Raw genomic sequence first — 22593 nt, forward strand, 5'->3', positions numbered from 1 at the left:
ATTCGCCGGCCAGACTAATTAAACAGCATCATCTCATCTATATTCGTAATTAAACACTTGAGCATAATCACACAACGCGCCAGGACTCCAAACGAATCAATTAAAAGCGTCTGATTAATTAATTTATTCTGACTACATTTGTCCCACTTTCTAATAAATGGATACTTTGTAGCCATTTCACTTTAGCCTCATTTATCTTTTTTTCCCAACCTCTTTGTTGTTCTTCGTAAAAGTTGACCACGGGGCAAATCCATGTCATTTTCATTTTTTGCTGTTGCACTATTTTCTCTTTTAAGTTGCGTTAAATTGAAGCTGCTTGAGGCAAGTGCTTTATAGAGAAAGAGAGAGGACGCAAATACACACCCAGTGCTTTGATACCATTTATCATGGTTAATATAGGCACAAACACTATATTAAAAAGACAGATTAGCAAAAAATAAATAAATAACAAACAAGCATGATATACTTCTTTTATGGAATATAAATGAGAAATTTTAAACTTCGAGTTTTAATGTGATGTTATTTAGATTAGAAGCTTTTAATGCCTCAAAAAATGTGCAAATAACCATAAAAAACCTATATTAATCTGTCAAATATATCTTTAAGTTGGTCAAAAAATACAAAATTTTTAAATATTATTATTTCAAAATTGGCAGACATCAATCTACTTAATAAGGTTTCCCAGTACCTGGTTGTGACTGGAAGGGCATCCGCTGCGTAAAACATGCTGGAATAGTTGGTGGTTCATTCCACTGTGGCGACCCCTGATTAATATGGATTAAGCCAAATGAAAATTAATAAATAAATCTACACAATAAGGCTGCATTTATGGTTGACAATAGGGCTGCACAATATTGGAAAAATCTGATATTGTGATATTTTATTTGTCAGTGATAAATATTGCGATATGAATACAGTTTCACAAGGTAGTTTAAATAGCACTATTTGATGATTTTTCTACGGAGTCTAAAGGAGGTCACACACCGGATGTGCTGCTCGGTGAGGTGACGCACCACACAGTGCCATGCATTTTAGAATTCTAAACAAAGGTCTCTATCAGAGTAAGCACACCGGTGCTGCAAGTCGGTGGCTGTCCGTGACGCCCATCTACGACTGATATTTTAAAAAATATTGATATTTCTGCCAAGCTACAGAGCCCCAACTGAATAGTTTCATATTAAATAACATTTAAATGTGCATGTTTGGTGTGCAATATTCCAACTGTCATGTGCGCGCCATGTCGCGGCGCTGAGCAGTGTATCCGGTGTGCAACCCCCTTAACAGCATTGAGGTACAGACATTGGATTATCGCAATGCAAAAATGCTTTTATTACTTTGCCTTGTTTCTAGTCCAAATAACAAAAAATTTTAAGAGCAAGTTATTTTTGCTTGCTCTAAGAATTGTTTAATATTTAGACTTTTTTGTTTTTGATTTGCTTTCACATTCAGAAACAATAAGTTTTAAGAGTTTTTCCTTATACCAAGCTAAATCTACCAGTGGGAATAAACTGCTAACGTGAAATAATGTTGTTTTCGCTTTGAAATGTAGACATTTGGACTAGAAACAAAACAAAAATCCTAAATTAGAAAAAACTTTTTTTTGGATTAATCATATAAATTCTGTATAAATACAGTGATTAAATACAATTCTGAAGCTCCTGCTCAACTATAATGCAGACCAGGCCCGTGCAGAGACCGTCCAAAGGGCATGTGCAGGAGGGGGGAGGGGTTGGTGGGTCGTGTCCCGCGCATACTAAAGAGCGGTTTTGTCGCACGCGTTCTGATCAGCTGTGTTGTCGCGCACCTACTGAAGGGCGGTACCGAGAGTGTGTCGCGTCGCGGGGGCACTTTTGATCATTTTGGAAGGGCACTTTCTATCCAAGACTAAAAAGGGCATGTGCACTGCACAGGTTGAGCCCTATGTGTGCACGTGCCTGATGCAGACTTAACATTGCATATATTTGCGATGTGACTATTGCGGATGCACACATTGCGATATTGATGCTGACACGATATATTGTGCAGCCCTAGTTGACAAATTCAAATATTAGTAAACACCATACTCCAATTAATAGTGGGAAACTTAAAACCACATTGTAAAATATGGACCAATCCAATCATTGGGTTAAACTTGGTTGTATATATTTAATAAAAAAAAAATACTCTACAGTTGGGTTAGTCCCTATTACACCCAAAAGTAGGTTGAAATAATCTAGTGCACCTTTAACAATCCCTTGGTCTCAATAAAATAGCAATTAGGCAACAATCAAGCTGAGATTATTTCATTTTTAGGCATTGTGTGATACAGTTTATGTTAAATTTCAGGCTACAGTCAAGGCATTTGATGGAGATAAAACACATAATATGACCACTTTAAGTTCATATTCACTACACTAAATAGAAAAAACAACAAGAATGTTTTTTTAAAATTCTCCTTATGTGTTCCACAGGACAAAAAACAGTTTTGACCGTCACAAGCTGGCTTTTTTTCTTTTTTACTGTAAACAATCTCTTAAAAACTCTAGCACAGAATTGACCAATAAACACATACTGTACATAACGAGCATTTCAAGTTAAGCATCTTTATCGTTTGCGCGTACTGTGCAGGGAAAGAATGAAAAATGTATGTTGACAGACGAGTGTGTGTGTGTGCTCCACCGACTGCTCCCAGCCCCAGCGGTCCCATTTACCTAGTACAGTGTTCAGGTCTGCGATATTAATTAAGATAAATTCGCCTCCATATTCGGCTGCTGTGCTATCACCCCATTTATCAAAATTAGGTTCATTATTTCTGTGCGCCAGCAGAATTATTACCTTTTTCATGTCTGATTTTTATTAATATTCATAATTTAATAACGCAGCATTTGAGGCTGTCCGCAGAGGGAGCATTTATGAGATAAAGAACTGTGACATTCACAGACAGGGCCGGCAGAAACACACACACACATGGCCTGTTCACAGAAGGCCTGTGTTGATAATTTATTTCAAGAATCATTTGTAATATTTACATAAAAGTGCTGTTTAGATTTTGAGTGTTAAAGTGTATTCAAAAGCATGCATTCCTTATGCTAAATTATGATTTACTATGGCAAGAACAAGCTGCAGTAAAGTCATTAACTTGTAAAAACACCATAGTTTGAGAGAATATGCTATTTTACTGACTGTTCACACTGTTCATGTGAAATTCATGACATGACGATATGAATATAAAATTTGAAATATGTTTAGGAAAAAAAATATTATCAATAAAAGCCTCATTTAAATGCTAATTAAAGTAAAATAATTAATATTTTTGAAATGCAAATAATTAAATATTCTATAATATATTCCTCAAGCTATTGCTCCAATCGGTAGTGTCACATGTCCCTTCTATCACCAGCACAAGCAAAGCACAAATGAACAAAACTATTTTGGATAAATTTTGGAGCATGTCGGGTATACTGGGCGATTAATCGAAAAATGCATTCATATGCAATAATCGATCTAAATTTTCCATTTAGATTTTTTCATTTATTTTACCTACCACATGTTAACCCCGCTCTGTTAACTGCGCACTGCGACACTGCATAGCGCAAGCTCTGTGATTGCTTGCTTTGGTAGCGGTGACAAGTGTGGGCAGTGCAGAAAGTCGCGGATGAGCCTGATGGATCGAGTGTCAAGTCCTGTGAAGGAGCTCCGTATGGAAACTTTTGTGTTTACAGAAACATAAGTTTACATAAGTTGCTGCATGTCCACTGGCTCCCGACGATGGACCCCTTCTTGAGCCTTACTTTGCTCTACATTGATGATGACTGGAAGCTTAAGATGCCTTGAGACGGCATATTTTTCATTACATTAAAATTCTTATTTACATTAAAATATTTCTTTACAGAAGACGCAAGAAATGCACTGTTTAAAATATTATTTTCAGGAAATGCAAAAGTCATTTTATTTAGAAGAGATACTGCTCATTTTCTACTTTTATATGAAAAACATTGAAAATAATTACTTCAAATTTTGATAAGAAAAAATTGACTTGTTTTTTAGGCATTGTGTGTTTTAATTTTAGTTGTTCAATAAATTATCATAGTAGATTAATCCATTATTTTAAAATCAAGTAATGCACTCTTCATTCAAAAATCTCTCACTTGTAATATGTGAGAATACAAATGAAATATGTGAGAATACAAATGAAACTTTCACCGAAAACAAACGAAGCACAAAGGAACAAGACTATTTGGGGTGAATTTGAAGCATGTGGGTTGATTGCTGAATGACCGACAAGTATTATTTTAATATCTCGAAAACCAAAACAGCACAAACGAATATTTTTGCAGGATAAATGGAGCACAAACTAACGAGACTATTTTGCTGACATTTTGTGTTGGGTGGTGGGCCAACTACACAGAGATCCTTCACCTTCATAAGCACTGGTAGAAAATATGAATAACATTTCTTATCATCATTAGAAAACCTTTTAGTTGTTGTTTCTTACCATTTTTTTTCATGTAAAACCATGATAATCATTGTGATAAGTACCATGGTCATTAGAATCATAGTATTATCATCCAAATACACCACTACTAACTATGTTTCCATCCAAAGATGTGAATTAAATTTATACGCAAAACTGGAATACTGCGCAAAAGACATGCAAATAAAGCAGTTTCCATCTAAATAAGAGAACAAAATCGTCACTTCCTGATTATCTGATGCCAAATATCAAAAACAGAAATGGAATTTGCTGCAGTAGGAGAAGCTGCGCCTCAGAAGACAGTATGCTGACAAGCAATGAATGCATGGTGGAGTTAGAAGGCGTGAGACGCGGAGCGGAGGCTCTTGACAATTCTGGAGGTAATTAGTAATATAATAATACTAATACTGAAAGGGTTAAGGCGTTTTAGAATGACCAAAACAACATTTCAGATGTTTTACAGTGTGCTCAGCCTGCTGGTTTGTCCGTTCACACACTTTATCATCACATGATCTCTTATAACAAAATCACATGACTTTTTTAATGTCATTCATTCATTCATTTTCTTGTCGGCTTAGTCCCTTTATTAATCCGGGGTCGCCACAGCGGAATGAACCGGCAACTTATCCAGCAAGTTTTTACGCAGCGGATGCCCTTCCAGCCGCAACCCATCTCTGGGACACATCCACACACACACACAATGGACAATTTAGCCTACCCAATTCTTTGGACTGTGAGGAAAAACCCATGCAAAAACGCAGGGAGAACATGCAAACTCCACACACAAACGCCAACTGCGAAACAAACACAAACGCGAACCAGCGACCTTCTTGCTGTGAGGCGAACGTGCTACCCACTGCGCCGCCCCTTTTTTTTTGTGCATACTGGAATTTGTTTGGTAGAAGTGTTTCCGTTGTAGTTTATATCTTTTATAATCAAATAAGTTTATCCTACTCAGTTATGCTCTTGTGTTTTTTTATGCGCATTTTCAAAATGATGTGCATCTTGGCATTTTAATCAACCTTTTTTAATGAGCAAATCCAAAATGCACATAAAAACAGCTACTGTACCACAATACTGTAGCAATATCTAATTTTTCATACAGTTATAATGGTTTATAATAGTTCCAGTATGATGTGTGAGTGATGATTATAAAGGTAAGTATGTGATAATGAAAACACACAAACGTCTATTTTTGGCATTTCTTCATCGTCACGTCCATATTTTAAACAACACCATAACACGCCAGAATTTCCGTTCCTCATACTCATTTCGCCTCTCCTACCGCCATCCATCTCACGTTCACCCTGCAGGTGAGCTGAGCTGAATTGACATTTTCCTCCCTCGTTTTCTCTCACCCTCCGCCTCTCTGGTGCTGTAATTTGGCATAATTAATGCTAACATTACTGCTGATAATTTAGCTACTTAATTAAACTCAGAGGACTTCATTAAGGCCGGGATGGCACCGTGACTTGTGTGTGTGTATATACATCACCAGTGTCAGCAAATGTGTGTCAGACACTGGGTGTGTGCGTGTGACATAATTTGGTTGTGAATAGCGGCTGGCTGGGTAATTGTTTTTGTCATTAGATCTATGGCGACGATAAAAATGGCCGCAGATAAGGAGTTTACAATGCAATCATATGGTTATTTTGTAGCAGACAATCTTACAAAGAGCAAAAAATCTTTTATAAATTTTAAACCCACGGCCTGAAGCCGTGGTCACATTGCACTTTTCACCCAATAGACTTCCATTCATATGCACTTATATACATGCGAATACAGCAGACTGGAAATGCAAGCTTGTCCCTCAAGTTTCACATGTCTGTGCATTTAAAAGTTCGAGTTTGGTGAACTCTAACCTCCAAAATAACATCATGTGATTGCGTGAGACCAATAGAAGGTCGAAACATGTGGAAATATGGAGGAATCGATCGCTTTATCAATGTCAAATCATTTTGTTTTATCCTGAAGGACTCTCAGACCATAAGAAACTAATTTATCTGGTCGGATGAGACTACAATTGACCTCTTTGGAGTGAATGCCAGGCGTTGCGTTTGAAGAAAACCAGGCACTGCTCATCACCAGGCTAATACCATCCCTACAGTGAAGCATGGTGTTGACAGCATCATGATGTGGGGATGTTTTTCAGCAATCAGAATAGAGGGAAAGATGAATGCAGCAATGTACAGAGACATCCTGAATGAAAACCTGCTTCAGAGTGCTCTTGACCTAAGACTGGGACAATGGTTCATCTTCCAGCAGGACAACGACATAAAGCACACCACCAATATATCAATGGAGTGGCTTCACAACAAATCGATGAATGTCCCTGAGTGGCCCAGCCAAAGCCCAGACCTAAATCCTATTGAACATCTTTGGAGAGATCTAAAAATGGCTGTACGCTGTCGCTTTCCATCCAACCTGATAAAGATTGAAAGGTATTGCAAAGATAATGGGCAGAAATTCCTAAAGACAGGTGTGCCAAGCTTGTGGCATCACATTTAAAAAGACTTAAGGCTGTAATTGCTGCCAAAGGTGCATCAACAAAGTAAGCAAAGGCTGTGAATACTGATTTAAAAGTGATTTTTCAGCTTTTTTATTTTTAATAAATTTGCGGCAATTTCAAAAAGTCATTATGGGGTTTTTGTGTGTAGAATTTTGAAGAAATAAATGAATTGAATCCGTTTTTGAATAAGACTGTAACAAACAAATGGGAAAATAGTGAAGTGCTATGAATACTTTCAGGATGCACCGTATGTATCTGCGAGGACATTTTTGACAGTTCTCAAAAATGTACACCAGGGCACATTTTTCTAATGAGCCTGTGTTGCATAATCATCAACACAGTACATAAAGATGCAATACAATAGATGCAAACTGTACACTTGCTGGCAGAGGCTATTTATATTGACTCCATGCACCAATGGCCAGTTCAAATTACAAATAACAATTATTCAAGTAATTGAAATGTGTTGCATCAGTTACTTTTTTACATGAGTTTGAGGACACATATTTCTGTACACATTCTTATTTTATATTTACATAATAGATCACAAAGTCACCTATTTTAAACAAAAATAAATAAAATATCAAGTGTAAATGAAAAGTGTAAAAAAAAAAAAAAAAAAAGGAAAAAAATAAACCTAATGTGTATTTAATGACAAAGTGTTTACGGTTCTCATTAATAAATATAAGTGCAGTTAACTTTATGAATAAGCTTGTTCACCTTACAATATTTCAACAAATCCCAACTTTTTAGCACATTAAGTTGTTAAACTAAATAAATTTAAGTAATCTTAACTTAGAATAATATGTATTTACAACATTTGAGTGGTCATATGTCAAAAGCATGTTAATGATAGAGAATGGTGATGAGGGAACTGAGGAAACAGGTGGAAGAATTAAAACTTTAAAAAATCAGACATTAGCATAATCAATCTGATAGCTTTTTCAATTCTTTAATGTTAAAAATTTATAAATATATTTATATAATATATTAAAATTAGTAAATTGATAAGTAATAACTGTGTTTAAAGATGTGTATAGTCTGGTTAGGGTGGTTTATGTAATGCCTGATTGAATGATAGCTGTTTGTTGTACTATATTTAGACAATAAAAATGTTTTAGAAGTGTAGGTATTAGTTTTTGTCTTTACTTAAAGGTTTTAGTTTAGCTTACTTGATCATTTTAAGGCAATTGGTTTCCTAATATTTTCCTAGTAATGTGAGCACTAATAAGAAGTTAACACATCTAATTATTTTAAATCAACAGTACTTAAGTTTAATTTATTAAGAAGTTGTAAATACAAAATGTTTTATGTTATGCTTGCCTAAAATTACTTTACTTGGACATAAAAAGGCAATCGGTTTTATTAATGTTTAAGATCAACTTATTACATTTTACAGTGCTTTCCCAATACGGCATGGGAACCTTTTTGATATTTCAATTTACATCCAATATATTATTTAGGGCTGTGCAGTACACTGAAATACTGCAAATGTGCATATCACAACATATGTATTGCAATAAATTATTGATTTGTGACAAACATATCTTTGTGAGCCTTCGAAAGACTAATATAAAACCTACACATCCATATAGTGTAAACAGCATTAGCTACACTCCTATTCTCTCACACATTTTGTGTGTGAATAGAAAACTGGACAGCCGCAAAATTCACTCCATCTACTCCTTTTTTAAAACTAATGTTACACTGCATGTCTTTAGTAGGTTTTGACTTTTTTAGAGCCAACAGAGAGTTAGCATCTGCCATCTGTCATCTTGGGCTAATGTTTTGGAGCATAAGCATCTTTCAAAAACATTTTGAAACGATGTCAGCATAATTTTGCTACCATCAAGACACCTTAAAATACTGCCTAGGTAGACTGCTCACTACTTTTGGACCAGAGCCTGTGCAGCAGTGAGACTGGACTAAAAGACCCATTTAGAGAAGGATGCTGTTTTAGCTAAAGCAGTTAAGTCTATCTGCTATAATAATCACTGTCCAAACGGTGGAATGAATTATGCTGTATTTATTCATTATGCATGCGAATCACTGTGTGTAACTTGGCTGGTGAGTTTGAAAGGTCCTATAATTCACTAATGTTTTCTTATTCTGCTCTGACCTCTCTCCACCATCCTGCCACGTCTTAATAAAGTCATCATGAAGACAAAACTGACCCAATTTACTCTGGCCCATGGTCCTGGGCTTATTGTGCATGAATTATCCATAGCAAAAAAGAGCCAAATGTAATGACTAAAAAAAGAGAAAGGAAAAAAAAAAACTGTCTCAGGCCAAATGTACAAATGTACAGTTAACAAATAACCAAATGGTTATTTAGGCATTTATTGGGTTGCTAGTGCAGTTTTTCTGAATAAAGTCAATGTGGCATGACATTGCACAATTGATTTTATTCATTAAAAGTTTGAAGAAGTTGACAGTTGAGGAAAAACTACATTCATTTGATCAAAAGTAACAGTGAAGCTTTCAAATTAAAATAGTTCTTTCTGGTCACTATCCATGAAAGAAACATCACAGTTTCTACAGAAATAATTAACAGCGAGTGCTTTCATTGTTGATAATGTTTCTTGAGCACCAAATCACCCTATCAGAATGTTTCAGATTAAAGTAACTGAACAATAATTGTATAGATTCTAAATATTATATCATTTAGATTATTATAGATTGTAATAATTGTATAGATTATTACAACTTCCTGCCCAGGGACTACAGATGTAAATTAGCTTTATAGCTAACTCTGGCACAACATGTCATGTTGTACATTGTCCATGTATAAATAAATAAAATAAATAAATAAATAAAATAAAAGTTGGATTACAGCCCAAATAAAATAGATTACTTTGGTGAATTTGGGTAGCATTTTTGTGTTTTGAAAGTGCTGTTTGTACGGATTTGACTCTTCAATTTGGCTGTTTGTGCCAGACGAAACATGACTGAAATTTAAATACAGCCATTCAGAAGCACAAAGTATGCCCTCACTCACGGTGAGCTTTACAAATGGTGAGCTTTATGATCTAATTAATGCATATTACATTTAATATTTTTTAGCATTAATAAATGTACATGCTGAATCATTGATGTGTGTTGGTTTTGAGTCAGATCTGAAGTAAAATTTTAAACTATTTATTTTATTTTCAAGATCTGAGATGAATCTGCTGCTACTTTCAGTATATGGCAATAAATGTCATGTATAATGACATTCAAACTCACATTGTTAGCATTTAACACTGAATAAAGTACATGAGGTGTACCTGAGATAATCATTGTCAGTTTTCTGTTGTTCAGCTGCAAGAAATAAAAGCCGTTTCTAAAATATCAATTCGAGGAGTTGGTTAGAACGAAAAGTCCTTTTAATTTGGAAAATATACCTTCTACTGTATCTTGGCCTTTGCTTTTATATAGAACACGGTTTAAATCAGTCTTTAGGCTCGATCGTGAGGCTCGCTCCTGTTGGTCCTCAATCTGGCAACCTGCGCTTTCGTGTGTTTTGATCCAGGAGTGCCAATACCTAGTTCAACTACTGGGTGTCAAACCAACATACTGCGCCTTAAAGATTAATGTAACACTGAACAAAAATTGTATGGATTCTATTACTTGGATTACAGAGCAAATATGGAATTTTATGTTGCATTTTTGCATACTGTAAATCAAAAAATACATCAGAAGTCAAACAGCAGACATTATTTAAATAAATATTACACAAGCAATAATTTGACGATTTCAAAACTGTTATTAATTTAATGGTTTTAAAGTGTAGCCACTTTTAACATCATGTAATCTTTTCATAACATAAACTATATAATTTTTTATACAATAAGCAAGTACTCTGAAATGGAATCGAAAACAATCTATTTGTAGTATTGGAAAAATCTAACATTGCGAAATATTGTTTTGCTGCGATATATATTGTGATATGAATACAACTTTACCAGATGACTTGAATAGCTCTAATTGTGAAAAATATCATTTATTTAGATTGGTTGGGTTGATTTTGTAAGGGTGTGAATAATGTATGAAAAATAATAATTGAAAGATTAATTACAATAGAACAAAGAAAAAAGTAAAATAAACAGTTCTTTATGGTTTTCCGAAGAGTCAAACAGTATTCAGATACAGAAATTGAATTATGTAACGTAAAATAAAACTGTTTAGTCTTTATTATATTCATAAATCAGTAAAAAAATTCTTCATTAAAGTAACAAATGTTGTACGTTAATATGCCCAAATGCTTTAAACTTTTAAAACGCCTTTAAAACACATGCAAATGATAAAGTTTCTCTCTCTTATGGTTATACGTTGCAATGACTCCACAAATCTCATGTATTCTCAATTGTTGATCGATTATAATCACAAATTAACATTGCATATCCAGTGATATGACTATTGTGGACACACACATTGCAATATCGAAGCTGAAATTATATATTGTGCAACCCTAATTTGTAAATCTGTAAAATTTATGAGTAAATGTATGTTAAGTAAACAACACTTACAAAATATACACAGATACTCATATGACATAAGAATGCTTTCGTTCATAGACAGCAGCCCGGTTTTCAACCTGAAGTGCATATAAGTAAATGGGATGTGAATGTAATTTCCACAAATACACCAATGTAAAAAAATATTATATTAAAATAAAAAGAGTCAGATAAGAGCTGTGTTTTAAAGTCTGCATACAGTTTGTGTAAATGTATGTTTAAGGTGTACACCTGTGTGTATTAGTGTGTTGCCTTGTAGTGACAGACTCCAACTCGGTCTGTTGACATGCTGAGTGGGTTTTGGATTATCTGTGTACTAATTAACGCCCGGGCCGAGGCGAGGAGAGAAGGTCTGTCTCAACCCCATGAAATGCACACATGCATGCACATGCAGGTACAGGCAAAATGCACACCAAATTACACACACCGGTCACTGATGGGTTCATAACCAGGCATACACACACATGCTCGCAAGGTTCACATAAAGGTAAAGATTAAAATTCACAGATTTTCACATTTTCTAAAGGTAATTTGATTATTTTGCCATGGTGCTAGGGTTTTCCAGAGTACATCTATCCAAATCTGTTGAAAAATGAGGATAACAGAAACAATCAAACAAACAAAAGATGCAGTACGTGAAGCATAACAACATAATAAGGAGAGGGTGGTATAAGGTGGTAAATAAGGCTAGGTGGTTTCTAAGAAGTTATTTAATCCTTGTAAATAATAAAATAAAATCTATACAGGAACTTGCATTGAGAAAACAACGAGGTTCATTCCCTCCACCTCATTTTCATTCATTCATTTATTTTCTTGTCGGCTTAGTCCCTTTATTAATCCGGGGTCGCCACAGCGGAATGAACCGCCAACTTATCCAGCATGTTTTTACACAGCGGATGCCCTTCCAGCCGCAACCCATCTCTGGGAAACATCCACACACTCATTTACACACACTCATACACAACGGACAATTTAGCCTACCCAATTCACCTGTACCGCATGTATTTGGACTGTGGGGGAAAGCGGAGCAGCCGGAGGAAACCCACGCGAACGCAGGAAGAACATGCAAACTCCACACAGAAACGCCAACTGACCCAGCCGAGGCTTGAACCAGCGACCTTCTAGCTGTGAGGCGACAGCACTACCTACTGCGCCACTGCGTTGCCCTACCTCATTTTATTTTCTTTATTTTTTTTTCAAAACCATAAGTTTAACTTTTTAAAGAATAAGCTGCATTCAGTGAGGTGTAATGATGTGCTTACGAAAATGAAGCAATCAAAAGCATTGACAAAACCACCAAAACGGTGTGTTTAGCACTTACCTGCTAAATTATGGATAATAAATGAATAAATAACATAAGAAAAATGTTTAAAAATGACTTGGGCCCAATCCCAATCCCAATTCTACCCCTTAGCCCTTCCCCTTACCCCTTGTTTTGCGTGTGCATGCCAAGGGGTAGGGGTGTCCCAATTCTCTTTAGCTTGAAGGCATAGGGCTAAGGGAAGGGGTGATTAGCCCTGCGAACAAAGATTTTTTAGGACCACACTTGAAACCAAGGGGTAAGAAAATTTCCCAAAATGCTCCTGCCACAACGGCAGTATTGCTGAACCCGGAAGTAAGGAGATGCAAAAATTTGTATTTTTTGTTATTATTATGAATTTTTACGACAAACATATTTTAATATATTCATAACCGCGTTATGATTACCGTCATGCTATGTGTGGGTGTTTCCCAGTGATGGGTTGCAGATGAAAAGGCATCCGCTGCATAAAACATATGCTGGATAAGTGGTGACCCCAGATTAATAAAGGGACTAAGACAAAAAGAAAATGAATGAATGAATAAATGAATGAACAAGATTTAAACTGAATAAATGAAAAATACTTGCTGAAAATAAATGTAGGGAAAAAAAATTTGTATTAAATTTAATTCAAGTGTCAGAATGTTGTGGGACAGCTGTTCAGGAGTTATTAATAGGAATTATAGATCGCGAAATTTAGCTGTTTTTTTAGCGTTTTTTTTTTCGTCTGCAAATTTCTGGGAATTACAAAAAATAAAAATCACCAAAAATTCTTGAAAAACCAGAGGGTCTGAAATTTATTTGTCATAAATTTTCATTTATGAACTGACTTTTTTAAAGAGAATTCTTAGTTTGTATCTCACAACTCTCACTCAAATTTGAGAGAATAAAAGTTTCCATTATCTTTTTAAAAATTCATTCTGGATAAAAGTGCCAGCTAAAAGAATTTGCTTGGTTTTAACTAATATTTAATAAGTTATTTGTTATGCTAAATTAGCTTTACCACATATTTCTGAAGTTCTACTCATTACCTAATAATCAAAACAACTCTCCGGCTGTTGTTAGAAACTGGGTCATTTCATTGCTAGATCTAAACTCCAACAGATAGTACTGTACATCCCAAAGATATGCAATATCTTACAATAGCATCTCTAATCATCCTTTCATAGTTCATTCATAACTCTCGCATACAAGTTAGCTCTACAATATGAGAGGATACAAGCTATCCATTGCTATCTAACTCGCTCACACAGGCCATGAGAAATAGGTCCGAAACGCACCTAGAAGGCATAAAAAAAAGATGCGAAATTACTTGCGAAGAGAAGGAGAGAGTGCGAGACGTATGGAGAGCAGGCCTATCAAACGACTCCAGGCAAGATGATACGATAAGGGCATAATCAATCAGGAGCGTGCAGAAATCCTTAAGTGGTTGGTGTAGCCTCCCTCAAATTCAATCAGCCAGCCTTAGAGGAAGCTTACATGCCATGAAGACACGCTGGAATGGGAAGCTCAGATATCAGCTAATTCTATCATAGGGCCATGATGAAGTTCTACACGCCCGTTGGAAAGGCAAAACTAAAAGGTCGGGGGCTTTTTTAATATTGAAAACTGAGGAATATTATATCATTCAATTTGTAATAGAGGGAGGGGAGATCTGATTAGGCCGTCTAATGTGCTTTGGCTGAGAGAGGTGTCTCTTCTTCAATGGCAAGCCAACAGAGAGGTTGTAATATACTGTGATTAACTATCTAATCCACTAAACGGAGTAGGATCTGTCTTTATCTGCGCAGACTACATGGGCTGAAATCAGGTTAGCTCAGAAACAAGACGACGGAACGCAAGAGGAGAAGCAGGAGAGGACTTGTAATGAGAGGAGAAAAATAAAGGGGGAAGAAACGAGAGAGGAGGTAATAGAGGACAATGGTGTAATGAAGAGGATAGATGGGGATATACGAGAAATGAATGGGTATGTGTGTATGTCTGTAAATCTTTTTTTGGCACAACTTTTATTGATAATAGTATAAAGGGTTTAGTTCAGTTAGTATCAACCACTTCATAACCATACAGACCGATCCCTGATGAAAACCATGGTTTTACTACAAAATACATAAGTAAATAAAATAATACCATCTCTGATTTTTCGATTTTATTTATACCCAAAGGAAATCAAGATTAAAAAGACTGACAGTATTCATGCATTCTTCAGGATGTTGGCTGCAAGACATGATTACAAACATAACAATGGAAAAGATAGCCTATCCACTTAACTGTGATGTCACGCGTAGCGGCTTTCGGGTCCAAGAGCTATATCAAACTCAATTTGAAGACTTAACAAATGGTAATATTAAATGTTTACAAAGCGCTGTAATACTTTCGAAAATCATGATCACGATATACGTATATATATTAGGGATGTAACGGTATTGTAAATAGCAATTTTTTTCAATATTACCGTAGTCGCATGACTCGGTAAAACTATAGGTCTTCTGAGAAAATTTGCTCAGGCGAATAAAGCGAACGGGAGTTAGCGGAAACTACAATTCCCATCAGCCCAGGCGTGGCCATCATCCTTTGCGGCCTGTTGTCGCTACAGATCCAGTAATGCGGAAATGGAGTGTGCTGCTAGTAGCGGGGATGAAAAAGAGCTGGAAGTGATCGAACCTAAAGCGGGTTTTAAATCGGACATGTGGAAGCATTTCGGTTGGGGGTGTTGTTGTTGACGCCGAGCGCGTACTGAATAGCGGTGTTGGCGCTTCGCGGGGGCACTTTTGATCATTTTGGAAGGGCACTTTCTATCCAAGACTAAAAAGGGCATGTGCACTGCACAGGTTGAGCCCGATGTGTGCACTTGCCTGCAAGTTGGGGAATACGACTAATACCAATCATGGGAACTGCAGATTACAGCACACTGTTCAGATTGATGGAGACATTGACTTGTAACACAAAGAGACCTCTATCTCACTCATGGCTTGTCCTCTCAAGTGGGGGAAAGACAATACACAACGTTACCCACTGCTGTCAACCTGGGCCAAGTCATATCTCTGTCCCAAAAACCTCAGTCCCAAATGAGAGGGTTTTTTTCTGTTGCAGGGGACATTGTAAATACCCAGAGATACCAGCTTTTACCAGATTATAGTTATATGATAATTTTCCTTAAAACCCATCTCTATCTAAGTGAGTGAGTGAGTGATTAAATGTTAAATGTGATGAGTTTTCAACAATACTAAATTGAAACTTTATTTTTTTACATGGTTTAATAATTTTTTGTTATTAAAATTGAAAAATTGAAGTTCCTGTTCCAAAACTTACAGATAGATGGCTAATTTGTATGTCATTGACACTTTTGGCACTTTTTTTGGGGTATTTTCATTAGTTTTGTTTTTTCTGTAAATGATTCAATAAATACCGTACCGCGCCATTCATACCGAGGTATTACCGTACCGTGAAATTCTGATACTGTTACATCCCTAATATATATGAGGGATATATGTGTTGTACACATATGTGTTCCCATCTATATATATATATATATATATATATATATGTTACAGTTGCACGATTCTGGCTAAAATGAGAATTGCGATTTTTTTGCTTAAAATAAAGATCACAATTTTCTCACGATTCTATAGATGTAAAATAAAGGTAAATATGAGTAGGCTATTATTAATATTATTTCTCGAACAGATGGTAAAACAGCAATATATGTGTAGTTCTAATGTTGGTTAAAATGCTAAATTTTGTATAGACTTGGAATGGTGGACTTGAACAGACTTTAAATGTCCTGGTCATTAATGTACAGTAAAGTGATGACATCAGAATATACAACTATTTATAATTCTGATGTTGAATTATTATGTTTGAGACATATGCTTACAATCTGTCACTGACAACATTATTTGACCCTTTTTTTTACTGGTAAAATCAGACATTTGTCATTATCTTATTCAACATTATATAGGCTAGAGTAGTTAAACTGACACTGTTAAAAATTAATTTTCATGCACAACATCTTTTGTTCGCTATGAAAGAAAAAAACATGTCAAATTCTTGTCGTAATCATTACTCTAAAATGTGATATGATTTTGTAAATGAAACGCACAGTTTTGGTTTCATTTTCACTAAAAGTGTGGTTCGTGCTTCCCGCACAGCTCCCAAACGATCACTCTGTGCCACAAACTGAATGTTTTTTACAACTTTATTAACTGTTATTTACAGCGTATGGAGGTTCTGTTCACTAAAGTAGACTTCATTCACTTTCTGTGGTGACAGCTGATGCTCCACTAAGTCCTCTGTGACCCCCACTTTGGGAACAACTGCTTTATAATACTGCAGTTCCTAATGAAAAACTGTATTATATCTTGCACGTTTTCAGTTGTGTAGCAAGCAAAACTTGTCATAATCTGCAATATTTCAAGCAAATGGCAGATCTGTGTGAATGGGTGCACAGATGTAAAAAGGGTCCGTGTACGTTTTGATCATTTGTTTTCCATTTTCAAACGGAATAAAGGAAATGGAGAAAACGGCCGTTTTTTTTGTTTTTCTTTTGCTCACGAGAAAACGAAAAAACGAGATTTTGGCTGGATTTTCGTTTTTTGGTTTAGGGTAGGAAAACGGATATACGACTTTAAAATTCATTTTACACATGTAGGCGGTGCTGAAACGCCCACTTTCCTCTAATTGGTCAACCAAATCTGCGCTCGTGACGTCGTCCTCAAAATAAAAGTCTTACACGCAGGCTTTTAATTATTATTATTTAATTATATAAACAAAGTTTACATATTCTATCATTTGAACCACACACAGTTAGCAGGCTTACATTCATTGTGTATGTATAAATTAAATAAACACGTAAATCAGCAGTATTCTTAGACATGTGTCATTAAAATATAAGGTCATATTTCACTGCCCAGCTTCTTGGTGCTGTGCACCTGATGCAGAGCAAAGAAAGCCATTTCCGAGCAGCGCCTGGTTTACATGATTGTTTCAGAGCAAGGGCTTTATAATAATAATAATTATTATTATTATTATCACTTACTAGGCCACTGAATATCTGTATGTCATGTATGGCCAACAGTATGAAAATTATAAATCCATCATCCGTTTCTGTTTTTTTTCCTGAGCAGTGCGTTTCACACAGCGTTGCGTTACATTTCTACTCATTTTATAAATTAACATTAACAAAAATGGCGGCGTTTGTTTTTTCCTCCAGTTCGAGATTTCAAGATAACCGCCATTGCATTTCTGTGCAATACTGCTACAGCACAGACACAGTAAATAAGAAAATAAAAACTAATACATTATGTACTTACACTTACTTTCGTACCATTGGCGTTTCAAAGTCTTTGGCTGCTCCGAGCAGTCGACCCAAACAAATCCTGCGACAAAAACCTTGTTATCCTCCTCAACAATCTCTGTGTTGTGTGTTCGTCTGAAATTTCCCGCTCATTTATACAGCGTTTAACAGTTGGAATCATTCAACTGAATCGACTCGTGGTAAACGGGCATCTAAATAGTGAATCAGTTCGTTCGGACGGTTTAGAATACAAAAGACTCACAGAATTGAATCTCCGCAGTTTAAAGAAACAGTTCACTCAAAAATGAAAACTAACCATACTCGCATTCAAGTAGCCTAGTTCCAAATCTTTATAGACACATTGCCGGTTTGTAAACATTCTGGATGCGTGCGCAGCGAGGTTACAGAAAAGATACAGAAGTGCTTTATGGCGAGGGAATGACATATATGCGGCAGCCTATGGAGTTTGTTGTTGTATTAGAGATAAGTTATATTGATTACATTTTAGGCTATATATTATTTACATAATGTTTTATTCGTATTATAGCAGCTTTTTAACCAGTGATAAGCACAGTTATTTGGCAAAAATAACTTTAAATTGAGCAGCGTTTGTCTGACAGGTCTATTTGCGATAGCACCCTCCCAATCATACCTGCAACACTACTGTTTTTCCCGAGAGTCTTCCGTATTTCAGACCCATCTCCCGCCCATCTCCCATATTGTTCTGTCTCCTGGAAAACTCCTGGAATTCCTCTTCACTTCGCACGCACCCCGGATAAAATCTCCCAGATTTTATGATCCCAATGGATATTGGATGACACGAAATGGCCAAGCATCCAACCTGAAATATACAACTATCTCATTGAAAGTCTTTGGATGCCTACAATTTTGTTCTGTGTGGTCATGTGCAAGAAACAATATTCATTGATTACCAGATGGAAGCTTTACCGCACAAATTTCAGTATGCGCATTAAAAAAGGTCATGTGATTTTGTGATAAGAGATCATGTGATGATGAAAATTTGTGTGAATAGACAAACCAGCAGGCTGAGCACACTGTAAACCATCTGAACAGTTGTTTTGGTCTTTCTAAAACACCTTACCCTTTAAGTATTAGTGTTCTATATTATTAATGATATCGGGAATTTAGAGCGTCTGTCAAGTCATTTATCAGATGAAAAAAAGATTGATGCAGCTTCTCCTACTGCAGCAAATTCAGTTTTTACTGTTGATATTTGGCGCCAGTTAATCAGGAAGTGACGATTTTGTTCGCTTTGACTTGTTGGATGGAAACGCTGCTTTATTTGCACGGCTATTATGCGATAATCCAGTTTTGCGCATGAAGTTCATTCACATTTTTGGATGGAAACATAGCTAATAAGAGTGTAAAGGGTGTTCACATTTGTAATTGGGTTCTTTTGGTTTGCTTGGTCTGGTCCAAGAAAATAATACATGAAGCTGTGGTTTGCTTGGCATTCATATGTCAAGTAAAAATGCAACAATAAAAAACTGATTTATATATTACTATACAGATACTTTATATGATTATATAGATTTTTGTGTGATTATATAGCCTAACTATGATGGATCTTACAGAGCATCCAAAACAATGAGGTGGACATCCAAAATTTTATTGTATTTGCATATAGGTCATAGTATTTTTATAAGCTGAAAACTTACAAAACAACATCACTTCCACGTTCTCCGTCACCCAGCTAGATTCACTGAAAGGAGAAGCTTCTGAAGCCTGTAATGAACGACAACATGCCTGTGCAAAGCCATGCATCATGCCCTATTTTTGATTCATAATGAACCTTTGTAATCATTGCTCCATGTTTTGTTGTTACCTTGGTTCACTGGCCTTGTGGTTGATTGATGAGATAATTTTTTGCAGGTGTGATGCGCTATACTTATACATTGTATACTCTGTCTCCGAGAAAGTAAAATTTTGGATTTGTATTTTTAATCTTTTTTTAATGCTCTGTATGTATCTTATATTGTCATATGTATATTGTTGTATTTAAATATTCCTGTGCACTGGCTTGTTGGCTGATTGTGATGATTGACTGCAGGTGCGATGTGCTGTTTCACGATTTCTTGAGTACTCCCATTTGTAATGCTTTACCTGATGAAGACCATGTCAGTTGAAACATTGTGTGAGTGATATTAAAGACTTTTGAGAGCTAAAGTGGCAGTGTGCCGATTTTCTTTTGTTCTTTTGCTACAAACGTTTATTTTTGATCGAGCACCTGCCTTCGAGATTTTCTAGATGTTTTTCACATTTCTGTTTTTTGTTGTAGTTCATGTATTTATGTAATGTATGTAATATTTATTTATATAGTGCATTTATTGTGTATGGCTATACACCCAAAGCGCTTCACAATCATGAGAGGGGTCTCTCCACACCACCACCAGTGTGCAGCATCCCCTTGGATGATGCGACGGCTGCCACAGGACAACGGCGCCAGTGCACTCACCACACACCAGCTATTGGTGGAGTGGAGAGACAGTTATAGAGCCAATTTGGTGGATGTGGATGATAGTAAGGGTCGATTGAGGGACTTTGGCCAAGACACCGGTGTTACACCCCTGCTCTTTCACGAGAAGTGCCATGGGATTTTTAATGACCACAAAGAGTCAGGACCTCGGTTTAACGTCTCATCCGAAAGACGGCGCCCACTGACAGTGTAGTGTCCCCTTCACTTTTACTGGGGCATTAGGACTCACGCAGACCACAGGTTGAGCGCCCCCTGCTTGCCTCACTAACACCCATTCCAACAGCAACCTAGTGTTCCCAAGTGGTCTCCCATCCAGGTACTGACCAGGCTCAGCCCTGCTTAGCTTCAGTGAGTAACTGTCTTGGGCTGCAGGGTGATATGACTGTGGACACAAGTCAAATCACCTTAAATGTTTATGACTTAAAATATTTAAAGGACCTTAAATGTTTAAGGACACAATTCCAACCGTTTCAGCATCTCACGCTTGAGTGCTTCAGGGTTCTGTTGGCAGCGTTCACACATATTCAAATGAACCAAACAGAGAAATCACACCAAATTTTGTTTTATTCAAGCAAAATCTGTCAAACATGAACACACCTTGGGCTTTCATTTATGGATAATATATTTCTTCAATGCAACCATTCTTTCTCAGTAGCTAACGTTCTTCCATTTATACTACACTGCTATAAATTAGTTCAAACTCCCAACAGGAGGACAATCTGCTTCATTTTGCTAAATGAACATGCATATTGGGGAAAAACCCTGACGTCTTCTCATTTCTTCTCAGACTTATGGGACAATACATCATAAAGTGGAATAATACAGGATGGAATAACTCTTGAAGAAGTTGTCACATTTTGGGCCTGGCCTTGTTGGTGTGGTGACGCCAGTGTGTGTTTTTGGGAGATGTTTAGTCATAAAGTCATAAACGTCAGCAGTGAATGATAGTCACGATGACGGACAGGTCCAAAATCAGACCCCGGCTTCTCATGTCGGGTCTCCGACGAACCACACATCAGCCACAACATTCAATCGCGCACACAAAACTAAAATATCAAGACAAATTTCACTTGCTACTGACGTCAGTTTGCGCACAAACACACACACACGTCTTTAAAGCGATAATTATTCCAGCGCCATGTTAAGCTTGGCAACTGGTCCTTCTTCACCATGATTTTGAGTTATCGCTCTGGAGAGTCTATAAATGTGTGAGCGACATCGAGAGAGACAAATGACAAATTGTTCATGCACTCTGACACTCGCGTCAATGAGGCTGATTCACAACCTTTAGAGCGAAAACGCAGACGCTTTGAATTACACAACAGAGTACACACACATACAGGTCTAATAAAAGTGGAAAGTGAGGATCACAGGGCAAGAAAGCTGAAAGAGAGAAAAGGTGAGAGTTTCACTTGTGTCAGTCTCCTTCATATCCTACAAGGATGAGCGATTAAAGAGATATAGTTCACTCCAAAGTGAAAGTTTCCTCAGCATTTGCTCAAACACAAATGGTTGCAAACTGTCATTTCTTTCTCCAGTTGAACACAAAGCAAAATATTCTGAAGAACGTTGGACAAAACTACCATTGGCATCAATAGCAGGTAGAAAAAAAATACTATGGAAGTGCTTTAAATACTGTTCAACCTAACCTTCTTTTAGAACGTCTTCAGAATTGAGGAGTAAGTAGTTCAGACATCTACAGATCAGAGAATTTTTTTTAAAACCAACCACAACGTGTCTGTGTTAATTCTGTTATGTCTGACTGCTCTGTTTTAAATATAGGAGTACCTCAGGGATGTGTATTATCCCCTATTTTATTTTCGATACATATTAATGCACTGCAGTGCAATAATAATGATAATCTGACTCTTATAAAATACGCTGATGATCTGGCATTGATTTCCTGTCAGGAAGAAATGAATAGCTGCTTATATTTTAAATATATTAATAGTATTACAGATTGGCTTGGCAAAAGTTCATTACACCTTAAAATAGGAAAAACAAAAGAGCTATGACTGCGGAGTCAAACAAGAGCAGTGGATACT

General features: G+C 36.4%; 1 protein-coding gene and 1 long non-coding RNA gene across 24 annotated transcripts in view; both read right to left on the bottom strand.

Annotated features, from left to right (window-relative positions):
* ubn1 (ubinuclein 1) overlaps nucleotides 1-18178 on the bottom strand; it is a 192149-nt gene extending 173971 nt beyond the window's left edge. For both annotated transcript variants that reach the window (NM_001446735.1, NM_001446736.1), the window contains exon 1: nucleotides 18068-18178. The gene's annotated coding sequence lies outside the window, so the exon portion shown is untranslated. The remainder of the gene's footprint in view (nucleotides 1-18067) is intronic.
* The window catches only part of LOC147846685 (uncharacterized), a 165456-nt gene extending 147032 nt beyond the window's left edge, over nucleotides 1-18424 (bottom strand). For 5 of the 22 annotated variants that reach the window (XR_015476212.1, XR_015476209.1, XR_015476224.1 and 2 more), the window contains exon 1: nucleotides 18074-18230. This is a non-coding gene — a long non-coding RNA (uncharacterized LOC147846685). Of the gene's footprint in view, nucleotides 1-18067 lie in introns of all 22 variants that reach the window. The other 17 variants (XR_015476226.1, XR_015476217.1, XR_015476216.1 and 14 more) reach the window with 8 other exon arrangements.
* Nucleotides 18425-22593: the final 4169 nt, after the last annotated feature.

This window comes from Danio rerio, chromosome 1 (assembly GCF_052040795.2).
Source record: "Danio rerio strain M-AB ecotype USA chromosome 1, GRCz13ab, whole genome shotgun sequence".
NCBI lineage: Eukaryota > Metazoa > Chordata > Actinopteri > Cypriniformes > Danionidae > Danio > Danio rerio.